General features: G+C 44.2%; 1 long non-coding RNA gene across 2 annotated transcripts; it reads right to left on the bottom strand.

Annotated features, from left to right (window-relative positions):
- Positions 1–2,692: 2,692 nt before the first annotated feature.
- Positions 2,693–11,447, bottom strand: LOC144146815 (uncharacterized). 2 transcript variants are annotated; one of them, XR_013317725.1, is made up of 6 exons: positions 11,340–11,447; positions 9,655–9,748; positions 5,819–5,860; positions 5,700–5,753; positions 5,594–5,638; positions 2,693–2,953 (listed from the first exon to the last, which is right to left on the bottom strand). It is a non-coding gene; the product is annotated as an uncharacterized LOC144146815 (long non-coding RNA). The 2 variants fall into 2 exon arrangements; XR_013317726.1 differs by lacking the exon at positions 5,819–5,860 and having other exon boundaries at positions 5,700–5,786.
- Positions 11,448–13,645: the final 2,198 nt, after the last annotated feature.

The raw sequence follows: 13,645 nt of genomic DNA, 5'->3' as shown, positions 1-13,645 counted from the left end.
CCCCTCAGAAACCTGACAGCATTTTAGGACTGACCGCTCCCTTTATACCTCTCTCTCTCTCTCTCTCTGTCTCTCTCAACTTTATCCTGTCACTCCACCTCTTCATCCCTTCCTTTGCACTTTGTTGCATGCAGGTGAGATCTCTGCCGAGCTCAAAATATCCCCAGTGCCTTTCCTATCTTTTTCCTCGCCCGCAAACCACAACCCACCCTTCCGTCGCCCCCTTTCCACTCCCGCTTACTCTGACTCTGGCGTCACGTGGTTACTTTATTCTTAGCTCTCTTCTTTACTCGCTTTCTGTGTCCTGAAATACGACGGTAACGCTGAACAAAACCCGTTCAAATTTGTAGAGATCGCCTCTGACAACAGGTTCGCGCCGTTGATTGTATTTTTGCGAGGGCAATTCACAGATGCAACAGGCCACGAAGCTATCGAGGTATGCGGCGTACCAGCATCAACCAAGTGGCAGAGGAAGGTAAGAATATGTCCAATGCAGACGCGGGGATATGGGCACATTAAGATCGCCTGTCAGGATATACGTTTGGCTAGGTAGTCAACCAGTGCCTCGAAATCAAAGCTCAGACGTGCAAAATCAGGAGAGATGTAAATCGAGCATACCGTTGTCAACCTATTAAATATTATCGTATGGAATGTGCAGCCTCAAGGACAGCGTTTAAAGAGAGAGGTTGGCATGCTAATGATTTCCGGGCGATAATGGCCACACCACCCGAAGAGTGTGTGCAGCCGACCCTGTATTTTCTCAATACCATGCACCAATTTAAGAAACTTGTTAGTTTGGAATTGAGGTGAGTTTCATGGAGACACATGATACTTAGCCGATTGGCAAGCAGCATCTTATACACATCTTCAACATTTTTAAAGAGGCCTTTGGAGTTCCATTGGATTATGTTTTCTGTTCCCGTTATATACATTTAAGAATGACTGGAGGGTCTGTGTGGGTTCATGTGTTGTCTTTCGGGGCTTGTGCTCTCGGAAGGGGCTTTTTGGGCCTTTCTGTTGGCTTGGACGTCGGAGGCCGCTCCATGCGCTGCGTTGCAGGCAGGAATGGCCAAACTTCCATCTCCTCGTCGGATGTAAGAGGGCGGCCCGACAGACCAGGCCCCTTAGACTTGGCCCCCTTCGGGGGCTTTTCGTTTGACCCGCCACCACCGAGGTCGTCGGGGGCGCAAGAGGTTGCACATGGGATGCCCTGGCGGTGGTAGTCGATTCGGGGCCGCCGGTGTCCATCCCCTCGGCACCCTCCAATGCGGTGGAGGGCGGGGAGGTAGAGGCGGGAGTGGAGTGGTCTCGACGGAGGGGGTTGGCACCACAACCGCTGCTGCCTCAGCAAGCGGTGGGGTGACGGCGGGGTGCCTGAGGCAACCCAGCGGGGGGTGGGACAGAGACCAGGTCAAATTCGCTGAACTGGGTTCCTGTGGAAACCAGAAGACTCTCCGCCCCCCGGCGAGCTGCCTCGGCGTGCCTGTCTGGGGGAAAGAGGCAAACCTATTCTGCGCCTCTGGGAAGGTGATGTTCTCAGTGACCTTGATGTTTATTATCGTTTTCTCTTGTTGAAATATTTCACATTTGCGTGAGTACGCCGCATGCGGCTCCCGCAGTTCACACAAGTAAGGGAGTCGGATGGGCTGTTGTCGCTGGGATTATCTTAGTCCGCGCAGTTTGCACAAGTTGTTCGGCCGCGGCAACAGTTTGTGCCATGCCCGAATCGCTGTCACTAAAACAGCGCCACGGGTTCGGGATGTAGGGACGGATTGAGCACCGGATAAATCGTGTATTTATATGTTGTGGTAGTGCTGAACAGTCAAACGTCAAGATGAAGTGCTTGGTGGGAATCTCCGTGTCGTCACGGCGGAGGCTGATGCGCCTCACGGCTGTGATGCCATGATCCTTCAAGCCCGCAAGAAGATACGCATCGGTTACGTTCAGCAGATCTGGCTCAAAGGTCACACACTGGGAGCTGTTGAAACTCCGGTGGGGTGTGACCATGATGTCCAGATCATCCATTCGAGTCTGAGCTAGAAGCTTCATGGTCTGCTGTTTGTCGTTTACCTCGACAAGGACCTCACCAGTCGTTTGTTTTTTAGCCTTTTCAGTTGTTCTAATTATAAATTCAAGATATTTTGCAATCAAGAACACTGACTGCGATGCAAAAGGTTGGGCTAAATTGAGGGATTCAATCACAACAAATTGAGATAAATTAACCGGTTCAGCAACGTAAGGATGGCAATGTGAGAAAAGATACCGCGGTGCCGCCCCTTTCCAGGGACCGTTCACGTTTAGGCGGGAGGGGTGGTTTAGAAAATACCATATAGCGTAGTATAGCAGCATGGGACGGGCGTACGTTCTTCGGTCGGGTTACGCTGATACCGTGAGAGGTCCAGGAGCTCCCTGCCTGGCAAACAGACAGGGAGCCCATCCGCCGGAGCTTGACCTGGGCTCCGACAGCCACCGTTTGAGGTTTTTAAACCACATCTCCACGGTTGGTTCCAGTTTTTTTTTGTTGGGGGGCGCGGAGTCCGCGGTGTCGCCAATACCGTCACCAAGATTACCTAAGTGCCCCATGCGTGGATACTGCATTGCGAAAACAATTGCACCGAGAACTCTCTGGCTAAGCCAGTCACAGTCTCGCAACTAGCTACCCCATTTTGAAGTAGGCAATAGAGATGGTAACTTCAAATAAATCAAAAACATTTATTGCAGTTTCAAACCTGACTTCGTGCAAGGTTCCATATTTCCCAAAATATTGCCATTACAGGCTCTTTATGCTAAAGCCACCACATAATCATCAGTTAAAGATGCCGCTATTGGAGTACGAGTGTCGTTTTCAGGATGACTGGACTGAGGGATCTTGCTCTCTGGGAAACTCAAACTTGCACTCATGAGCGGCGAGGTGGTATTAGCGTTTAGAAGTTGAACCCTTTGTTCGTGTTCACTGTAGAAAAAAAAGCATTGAGGCTTGGATTAGGACATGAGTATATTTTTCACAATAGGTTGTGCTGGACGAACTGCTAAAGTTAGTTCAAACCAGCTCAGGTATTTCGGGCACCTATATTTAATTACAATTTAGGACATAATGTAGTCCCAGAAGGGGCACGAGCACGAGGGCCATAATAACTTCACTCTAACAAACGGACAATACATGGTGAAATACAGAAATACAAGAGAAAAATGAAAACGAAAATACACACGCCCGCACACAGTTCCAACTATCCAAAAGATTATTGCACCTGTGAAGCATTTTTTTGCATCTGTGCAATTGAATCTGTGAAGCCTTTTTTTGCATCTGCGCAGTTGCATCCCAGAAATTGCGTCTGTACAGCACAAGTATGTTTCAAAATTTTGATTATCTGATAGAAATGTGTTACTTTTGTGTCAGCACTAAGATGCACTCTTACTAACAGCGCCCGAGCATGAACTAAAAATCACTAGGACACGATTACTACGTGGCCCATACACATACGTAGAACACGGATGCTGGCTAACAAGTCCATCAAGAGGAGAGAGGCAGTTAGTGGCAACGAGCACGAAGATTATCGTCTTTGGTTTAAATTTTCTCCGAAATGAGTACATATGCTCCAAGCGTTTTTTTTTTCAGACCGGTATTAAACAACAGTTTCCTACATTCAACACTAGTATCTTCATTTTGAGGACCCTCAGACGCGCGCATTTCTTTAGAACAATAGCATAATTGCCCCATTGCGTGAACATCCTGCTTCGGTGTGTGAGCCATAAAACTACGCTCCCAGAAAGGGCAAACGGCGTAAAAAATTGTTGCAGAAAATCGAGTGAATTCTAGTCTCGGATTCAACCGCGCAGCTTACGAAGGGCGCGCTTCACAGGCATCGTCTGCATTTCAGGTGGACTAGGACTCTGCCTAAGTACTTGTCGACAATATGCGATGGAGGTCCCTGGTAATATCTGCCCTTTATCTCAACGTCGGCTAAGATTTAGGGAGAGAATACTGAGTGCAGTAGAAATCACGCGCAGGGATAGGAAAACAGCCACATGGGTTAGGGAGCAGACGAACGGGGAGGACATTCTAGTTCAAATGAGGCGAAGGAAATGGGCATGGGCGAGTCACGCAATGCCTATCAGGGACAACAGGTGGACCATTCGTTTATTTTAAAAGAGTTTTTGCCGCAAACGCAACAGGAGTTGGGTGAGGGCTCCATATGAGGTGAGCTGCGGAAATTTGGGGACTCCGGACTCCGAAGCCTGGACTCCGCTACCACTCGATACGTGTGGCGGGAGATCTTTGGATGAGATATTTGTCTTGTAATCAACACAACCGGGCTGATGATGATGCTGCTACTGAACTAAGTGTTGACTTAGGAATGCCACGTTCTGCTTCTAAATCAGTGTTAAGACATCTACCCTACTTGTAATATTCGAACGCGCTCCGTATAGTGACGCTTAGGTTATTTTGTTGGAAAAACTCGAAAAAAATATTTTACCATGATTCTATCGAGGACTTGTAGAAGACATAACCCAAATTACTTGGCATAATACGTGTTATTGGACACGGGCCACCGTAGAGGATAAAGTCCCTTGTGCTTCCTAAACTTTCTTATATAGTTCCGGCTGGCATTACCTTGCGCGGCGAACAATAAAAGTGTGAACTCTGCCTTGTTTTCGTCAGTCGTGCACTCATGCCTCCGGAACCCCAAGGGCACCAGATTATTCAAGGTTCCACTTCCTGTCTACAAGTTATTTTACCTTGCACTCAAAGGAGGCTTCATCGCTTTCGCGCAATAAAGACGAGAATGAGGTGTTAATTGAAACCGCAGAAATATGCGCAACAGGTGACTAAGGTATTCCAATTGAAAAACGGCTACAAAAGATTGTACAACCGTAATGGTGGTTGGTTGTTCCGGATTGCCATCAGTTTGATTTTGGGAGGAGTTCGGCTTCATGGCGAGGGTCATGGTTAATTTAAAGGTGATTGTAACGCGCAGCAATATATAAACACGATTTTCAGCAAAAGAAGGTGCGGTTACAAATGGAGAAGCAGGAACAGACAGTTTAGGCGCCAAAGCTACACGTCGCGCGTAAGACGCGACGTAGTCGAAGGTTTTGCTTGATATGACACCAACAGTGAGTCAGTATTTTTGATGAAATCGTCATACATGCGTGATTTCGCTTTTTGCCTGGGTCAAACAAAAACAAATACAGCCGCTGAAACGTGAGTAACCGATTGCGTGTCCTGGGTGAAAACGTTCAAGGCATCAAATTTGGGAATGAAATTAAAAGTCTGCCATTTTTACTTTTTATTCCCACAGTAGTTAGCAATCGTAATTAAACATTACACCGAAGTGATTACACCGAATCTTTTGTGCGAGGTGTTTTGAGAATATTACCTTCTGGAATTAGACATCATTGCATTTTTATATTGTGAATGCAACGCAACTTATGGCTGTAAACGCCCCATACTTATGCCGATTCCTTTCTCTGTTTTTTACACCTCTCTCGCAAATATAATTTTCAGGGCTGCACGTATTATTTTCAAGAAAATCTATAGAAAAGCTGCCATTATCTTTAAAAAAATATAATACAAAAATGAAAATTATCTTACTGCCGCCCAAGCGCTGCGGAGCTCTTTCAGTTTCTTCGGCTCGGCCTGAAAGAAAAGAAAGCTGTTGGAGAAATTTCTCCCCAGTTGTATTAGGAAGTGCTCTAACCTTTGGGAACAAAGCTTTCCTGTGGAACACCACTCCGAGCTTGTTCGATGCTCCCTGCAGGAATAGTAAAGTGCGTTGTACCTACGCCTGGAACAGAAAAAGTCAATAATTTTACTCACTTGCTTCGGTCTCCCCCGCGGAATAAGCGTCCCCATTGTGCACTGTAACAGAGAACATTATTTAGGGGAACCGCCGGGCTCATGGGGACATAAATAGAATTTTCCATTGCAGCAAAATGACCGAGACTAGGGCCCGCCGCTATACCGCAAGTTGTCACCGCAAAGAAATAGGTAAGGAATACATGGAAACACCTGCCAACGATGAACGAAGAGCGAGTTGAAAAAGTGGTATCAGTACAGTAATAACATTCTACCTTTTATAACTAATTGATGAAGCTGAGATTACCACTTGTAATTATTGAAGCTGAGGAATTCTGATGGAAAATTTAAGGGTAGGATCAATGAACAATGTGATAAAAGTAAGAGGTCACCTATTTTATTCGAGGGATTAGCACGTTAGTTTTCCGTAACTGCCATTAATACCAAGCGTCACAGACCCAAACTTACAAATGATATAAGATTCCCAAATCCTGCTGTCTTGGTGAGTTTTAAAAGCGGATTCTAAACTTGTTGCGTTTAGATGTTCAAATGCATGACCAGGACCGTTTACATGTCTTGACAGCGGCAAATAAGGTCAACGTTTTGCATGAGAGCAGTGATTATTCAACCGTATTCGAAATGGTGTTTCAGTTTGGCCGATATATTGTTGCCTACAAACAGTGCACCCTCGAACGTATACGACATTAGCGGAGCCACAGTTAAAGTTACCTTTTATGTTTAAGTAATAGTTTTAAGCCGTGCTAGTTGCACGATGTCTAGGGGCCACCAGTTGGCATTGTATACATTGAGGTTGATTACAAGGCATGCAACCAGTAGTTTCTGGTCGGCTCATACGATAGTGGGTAAGAAAGTCGTCTAAATTCTTATTACAATGGTTGACAGCGCGTGGTGGTTCGGGGAAAACGCTTTTTAATATTCAATTTGAATTAGGATATTGTAATGTTTTCTTAGTACAGTTGACACTCTTGGAGCGAAGGCTGAGTGGGTCAAAACTAAATTTGTTTGCGGAATAAAGTTGAGGGCTTTTTCTTTAAAGACTTTGTTATGCTCTAATCGTTTGGCTGACACAATAGCGTAGTCGATAAGTTGTTCCGGGTATTTTTTGTTCAGGAGGGTGGTCTTTAGTTGTCGACAGTTAGAGTCAAATCAGCTTGGTTGGAGCAAATTCTCCTACAACGGTGGGCTTGACTGTATGGTATTGCTGTCTTGAAGTGTCTTACCTGGCTACTTTGGAAGTGCAAATTCTGCCGCGCGTCGGTCGGTTTTCTATACAGTTTAGTTTTAAGCTGACCTTGCGACGTAGTGATTGTAACATCCAGAAAGTACACATTGTGTTTCGAGTAGCAATAAGCAAGGAAAATACTAGGATAGGGTAAGTAAATTGCGCAATGAAGGCGAGGAGATCCGCGTCACTGTGCTGCCATACCATTGCATATGTCGTCAATACACGTTTTGTAGTGCAGTGACTTTAAATTTTGAGTGTCAAGAAAGTTTCAATCGAGGTGAGTCATAAAGATATTAGCGTAGTTGGGTACGAATCGAGTTCCCGTCGACCTTCCGCTCACTTGCACCTGATGGACGTCGTCAAAATAAAATTGTTACGAACCATTGAAAACTTGTCTTTCGCGACCGCCGTATATATATATATATATATGTGTGTATATATATATATATATGTGTATATATATATATATATATATATATATATATATATATATATATATATATATATATATATGTATATATATATATATATATATATATATATATATATATATATATATATATATATATATATATATATATATATATATATATATATATATATATATATATATATATATATACGTATATACGTATATATATTATATACACATTTTTAGTCCGTTTTTAGCATTGCGTCCTCTTTAAAATGACGCGGTATTACATTATGGGCACCATCCTGTGATTGAACTTGATGAACATCAAGACCAATCATCGTTATCAATATTCTTCCTAATATGTTGTGAATATCATCGTCACAGGAGGCTGGTTCCGAATCTGTGACGGCTCCAATGCTTCCGAATATACGTCCTCCTGCACCTGTGTCTCAGAGTCCTCTCAAGTGGTAAGGGTCGACCTCGATCTCGTCCTTTACGCCTTCCGATGTCACCCGTGGAGCGCCGTTCGGGCGGCATTTACTGTAGCAAGCCATGCACCATGAAGCCACGAGAAACCCCACTGGCCCTGCTTCTGGGCCTGGGGCGTTTTAGGGACCAGCCGCCAGCGTGGCTACCGTTTTTCTCCGGGCTGGTTGCAGACACTAGAAAATTTATCATGGCACCACAGACGCGGGGTTCTACTACTTCAAGAGTATAACTACACCGTCACTTACAAGTCCGTAGAAAAAACGTTGATGCGGATGCACTTTCTCGGTGCCCTCTTGAGTCGCATGCGACTTCTGCGTCATCATCACCCTATACCGCCCTCCCTTTCACCCCTTTCAACTACACAGCGCTTGATGACGGCCTGTCGCATTTGCCTACTCTTCAATGAGCCGACACATACTGGCGCACGATAATCGATCAGCTTAACGGCTCAATACAACCACCGAACAGCCGGGCGCGTCGGCAGCTTCAGCCCCTCCAGTTTTTGAATGGTGTTTTGTAGCATTCAAATCACCAGTCGTCGGGCAAGAGATGGGTTCCCATTGTAGCGCACTGTATTGGAAAGCGGATACCATAAGCCCTTCACTACGATGCTTTAGCGGGTCTGGCTATGTTCAGACTACCGACGCAAAAGCCGTATCGGGATTTAGAGACGCAAAAAAACCGCGTGTAACGCAGTTCAGTTGGCTGAGAGGTGAAATGACGTCATTCTTTAGAGATATTACGACAGTTACGGCAGCAGTCGGAACCCAGCCTCATCTGAGCTTCCACTAAACTTACGACCGCATACGAAGTCGTTTCTTTCGGCCTGGCCTCTCCACCTACGTTGCCCACAACATTGCTTCGTACCCATCTTGCCAGCAGCGGACAACGTCCACATCTCCGCCTGCTTGACTTCTACAGCTGCTTCCTTGCCCTTCGGAGCCCTTCGACATTGTGTGCCTGTGCGTATGCGTGCGTGCGCGCGTGTGTGCGTGTGTGCGTGTGTGCGTGTGCGCGCGTGTGTGTGTGTTGCCTCGAACTATGCCTTGGTTTTATTTTGTATGTTTTCGCTTTTACCGACCAACTCCACTAGCCTGTGCTATCTGTTTCCCGAGTGAAGCGCATGTTTCATTCTTTATTATGCCCCTCGGGGATTATCTCATTTTATAGCGAGAATGTTTCGCACGAACGCCACTAGCCTAGAATAGTCTTATTTTATCTACAGTGGTCTGGATGTAATTCGACGGTTCGAAAAACAACCATGCCGAACGATAAATGCCCGAAGAGCCGACGCCGCGGCGTTCGATAGACCGACACTCGCCTGCGCACGCCACTTTGTTGACTGCAACTTCACGCCCATGTAACCTTTCAGTTCTTAGGAGAGCACCAGTTCACTCAAATTAACTTATTCTTTTCTATAAGACAGCTGCGTTGCCTTTCCTACGTGAAAATATATATATGTGTTTATATTTATTTATAAAGAGTTAAGAAGGAAGACCAAGAGGGAGTCTGAGTGACGAAATTAACTGCAGCAGTCAGGGTTGCTTCCCGTCCCCCTTTCTTCATATTCAGTGTATTGCTTTACTGGTGGCAGGAGTCTATGGTTGGTTTTAAACTCTGACACAAATTATGAAGGGGTCAACTTAGTTCCGAGGGCTTCATTCATCTAGACGAAAAAAAGTAATTAAATGAAGGACGGTTTCTTACCCAACAGTGAAAAGGTGGCAATAACCACAAGCAGCATAGTTGCCTTTCCAGCCACCATCTTTCTTGAATGCCGGTCGAGCAAAAGTAGGTGTGTCTACAGTGGAAAAACAAACACGGTTATTTGTTGGTGTGTTGAAGTACGAGTTTTTTTTAAATTATTTATTGTGTCGTCTTTCCGTTTCATTAAGTCATTCTTAGACGTTATCAAGGGTCTGAACTTTCTCGTGGACTTCAACGCTGTGCGGGAGAATGTGAGAATTTCCGGGCTCTAGACAAAAAAACGATATCAAAAACAAGTTAAAACAAAGGCGTTTCTCAAAGCGGTGCTACTGATGCGCACAAAGACTCACGGCCGGAGGACGTCGCTCGGCAAACAGAAAAGGACATACTTCAGCAATCCATCAAGAACTGCGCGGTAATTGTGGAGGAACTGCTATTCTTTATGAATAAACTGACTTGTACCAAGGCAAATAAAAAAGAATTATTTAAAGTGTTACTTAAGGCTAACGACAGGTGCTGCGCCGTTTATTCAAAATATTTAGAGCCCCAGTGCAACTTGTTCCACCTTCTCACCCTGCTTACATCCTTCCAAAACTAAAGCATTCGAAATTTTCATAGCCATAGTACCTAAATTTATTTACTGGTAAATTGTCGTTGTATCTAATTCGTCACATTTGTTTTTTTTTCCGTCCTTTGGCTGAACTTGCTTCCCGGCAATAAAACTTTCCTGTGTCCGGCACGCACCCATGGAACTCGCGTGCTGTTGGTTGCGCCTGTTTACCAAAGCATTACGACGTGCTAGTTAGTCTGATGTGATGGAAATAAAATTCCTCTGAAAGGACACGACGAACAGAAGAAGTCACAGCACGCAGCGCAGACAAACAAATTGAGTGACGAAATAACAGCGTGGAATTTTTGGCTCGTTTCTAAGAAGTGATTGCAGAAAGACTGATAGTAAAAAAAAATCAGAATGCGTGCCATCAGAAGATGATGCAAGAAGGTCCTGGGTTCAACAAACTTCACTATGTGTTTCACCCTGCGGCGGAAATGTGTTGGCTTGTTGTTTGTGTCATCGCGCCTGTTGTTTCCTTTGCTTTCCCTTTTACTATAGGTTGCGCAGTCCGAGGGGTTTTGGTACCTCCCAGAGTGGGCGGTCAAGATTTTGAGGTTTTTTATGCTTTCTTGCTTAATTTTATAAAAAAGGCAACGCGGCTTGGCTTCTTATACCACTAAATACCTTCGGCAAGCCACAATTACTGCTGGTTAAAATTGTTGCCCAATGCATCACGTAGTGTATCAAGATTGTACGGTGATAGCGTTATTACACGGGTAAACAATACTATGCCATTACGAGTAAAAAGTTTCTGTAAGGTACTAGGCACTACATTATTAACAGCGAATATGTAGTTCAGAATGTGATTGTGGACACTTAACGTCATGGTTAAGAACAACAGATGACAGCTCAGAAGAAAGGTGCTTAGAGGATGTGTGTATGTTATGTTTTACAGAATGAAGTTTTTTTTGTTCGTAGAGCGACTTTGCACTTTCCTCTTCAAAGGTATTTACGAATATTCGGAAGCAAATATGCATTGAAGTTGACACGGCAATCTTCTATATTTTTATGAAGGATGCCATTGCCTGTCTGCGAATAGATTTGTCCTAATCGAGTACTATTAGGTACTTACTTGCCAAGCAGCAGTGGTGGTGCCTTGTAGGGGAACTGATGCTGGAGGATTCGTGATGCCTTTTATACACAAAAGTGCTACGTCTCTCCAAGGTTTCTGTCAAAATTTCAGAACGAGGCTTGTACATTGAAGTACCAATATAGAAAAATATAGATACCTTGTGATGTGCAATGATTTTTGAAATTAAGAATTTAATGAAGTTGTCATAGTCGTCAGAAAATTATTTTCGCAGTGCGTGACAGCGCACAATTTGCCCTGAACACCGGTACTGATGACTTTCTCATTTTTTCCTGTACGACAGGAAGCAATATCTATAATTAAACTTCTTATCTATAATTAAAAACTAAGAACCAGGAAACTCAACGTTTTTCTGGGTCTAGATTTGGCCTGCGATAATAACGGACACCAAAATTTTGTGGGAACGCTTTGGACACCAGAGCGTAGGGAACTTGTAAAAGCATCGCAAAGTTTTAATGTAACTGTTCATCTAAACCTTCCGAGTAGAAGACAAAAGTTATTCATGAACATTACGGAAAAAATACAAGCACATGCAGAACAGCTGGTTATAATTCTAATTAGAATACTGCTTTTACTCTGGCGGATAATTTTCCCTCCAGTAGTATTAAGTAAGGCCTGAGGACGACGCTTGTATGTGTACGTGTATGGCGAGCCTTATCCAAATATAGCGATGACGATCCATGCTAATCGACCTCATCATCGCATTTACCTGTGAATAGTGCCTGTAAATGTGGTGACAGCCGATCTGAGGAGGGGTTCAGATTATTCAGGAAATGGTTTTCAGGCAGATAAGCACGAAACATCCTATGACGAAACTTATTTCAAAGCTCACAATTATCTGCACACACAAGTAAAACCACGCAGCTCTAACAAGGAAAGAAAGCGAGCGCGTCAGTTCTGATTGCCACAAGTATATGTCTTACTTGAAAAGCATTTGGCATATCGTGATGAATTTCACTTTTAAGCTTATTGTTCATGTAAAAAGACAAGGAGTCTTAAGCCCCCCATTTTTGAAAAAAACGCCATTTTTGCTATAGCTCGGTGGTAAAGAAATTTCCTAAGCAAGAAGGAGTAAATAAATAGAAATTGCACAGTAAAAGACTAGTACCTTAGTAACTGTGCTATCTGCGCCCTTTGCAAACGTAAAAAACGTTTTAGCCGTTTATTTGGTCGGGGGACCCACGCACATTGGGGTTTGGCCCAAATTTTGCGCTTTAAAGGGAAGTGTACCCGCTTTAAAAAATACACAATACTGGGAATTCGAAAGGTAAAAATTGTACAATAGTGCGTGCAAAGTGGCACCGGAGCGTGATGGCACGTGAGAAGACCGGATGCTTACCAGTCGCGCAGAACCGTGAGCCTAGGGCATCTATGAAGTCTGCAAGTACGCAAGTTGAAGTAACTTGCACCGCACGACGATTGCAGAAAAGGGATGAAAGAGAAGTTCTATGTATGATGTAGCAGAAAACTAGGTGGTTGAATCGTTTAACGTCAGAACAAAAAAAAAACACACAAGCGGGAAAATAGACAGAAATAGCATCCAGTGAAGTTGAATGAGAATCGCAAAAGCGTTTGCCTTCTAATCACGCAAGGAGAGTTACGTGCCCGAGAAAGTTCTTGCTTTTAAATTACGAAAACGTGTGCTTGAGGTTGATATTCGAGGTGGGCTGACTAAGTCTGAAAGTGTACTTTTTTATCACTTTTACTCTCATTTATATGACATTTCCGCTTTTATGTGAACGTCAATGGGCAGGCCCATTTCAAAATTGATTGCCATCTTTAGTATCCGTAAATCTGCTGCAATATGTGGAGTCCGCATACAAGCTGACATTTCCACCCTCCCCGGAACATTGACTGAAAGATCCGACAAATCAGCTCTTGGTTTCATTCATTATTCACTGATTGATTCAATATTTCATTGATTCATACACGTCCATTTTCCCTTGCTGCGTACTGAGTGGGCGAAAGCATGTCTTTTGGGCTTTGAAGTGTTTGAATGTGGCTGTTAAACACAAAACAGTAAGTATATTTCACTATGTCAACTGGTCTACAACGTTAAACTTCAAAGCCACACATTGAAGCTAACATCTTAAGTGTAGGCCTAACGGTACCTATACCTCAAGGTGAGTCTGAAGACGTTCTATGCAAAGGTATTAATATTGTACTCCCTGCCGGTTCAGGACGTTGGGCTTAGAGCGTGATACGATGCCTAACACCGCGAAGTTCTACGCCCGAATCACCCCTTCGCCTGTTGCTAATTAATTACCCCAAGTCACTCCATCATCAGC

The sequence above is a fragment of the Haemaphysalis longicornis genome, unplaced genomic scaffold, assembly GCF_048455015.1.
Source record: "Haemaphysalis longicornis isolate Haplotype H1 unplaced genomic scaffold, Haemaphysalis longicornis Haplotype H1 scaffold_7, whole genome shotgun sequence".
NCBI classification, from domain to species: domain Eukaryota; kingdom Metazoa; phylum Arthropoda; class Arachnida; order Ixodida; family Ixodidae; genus Haemaphysalis; species Haemaphysalis longicornis.
This window is presented reverse-complemented; position numbering and strand designations above follow the sequence as displayed.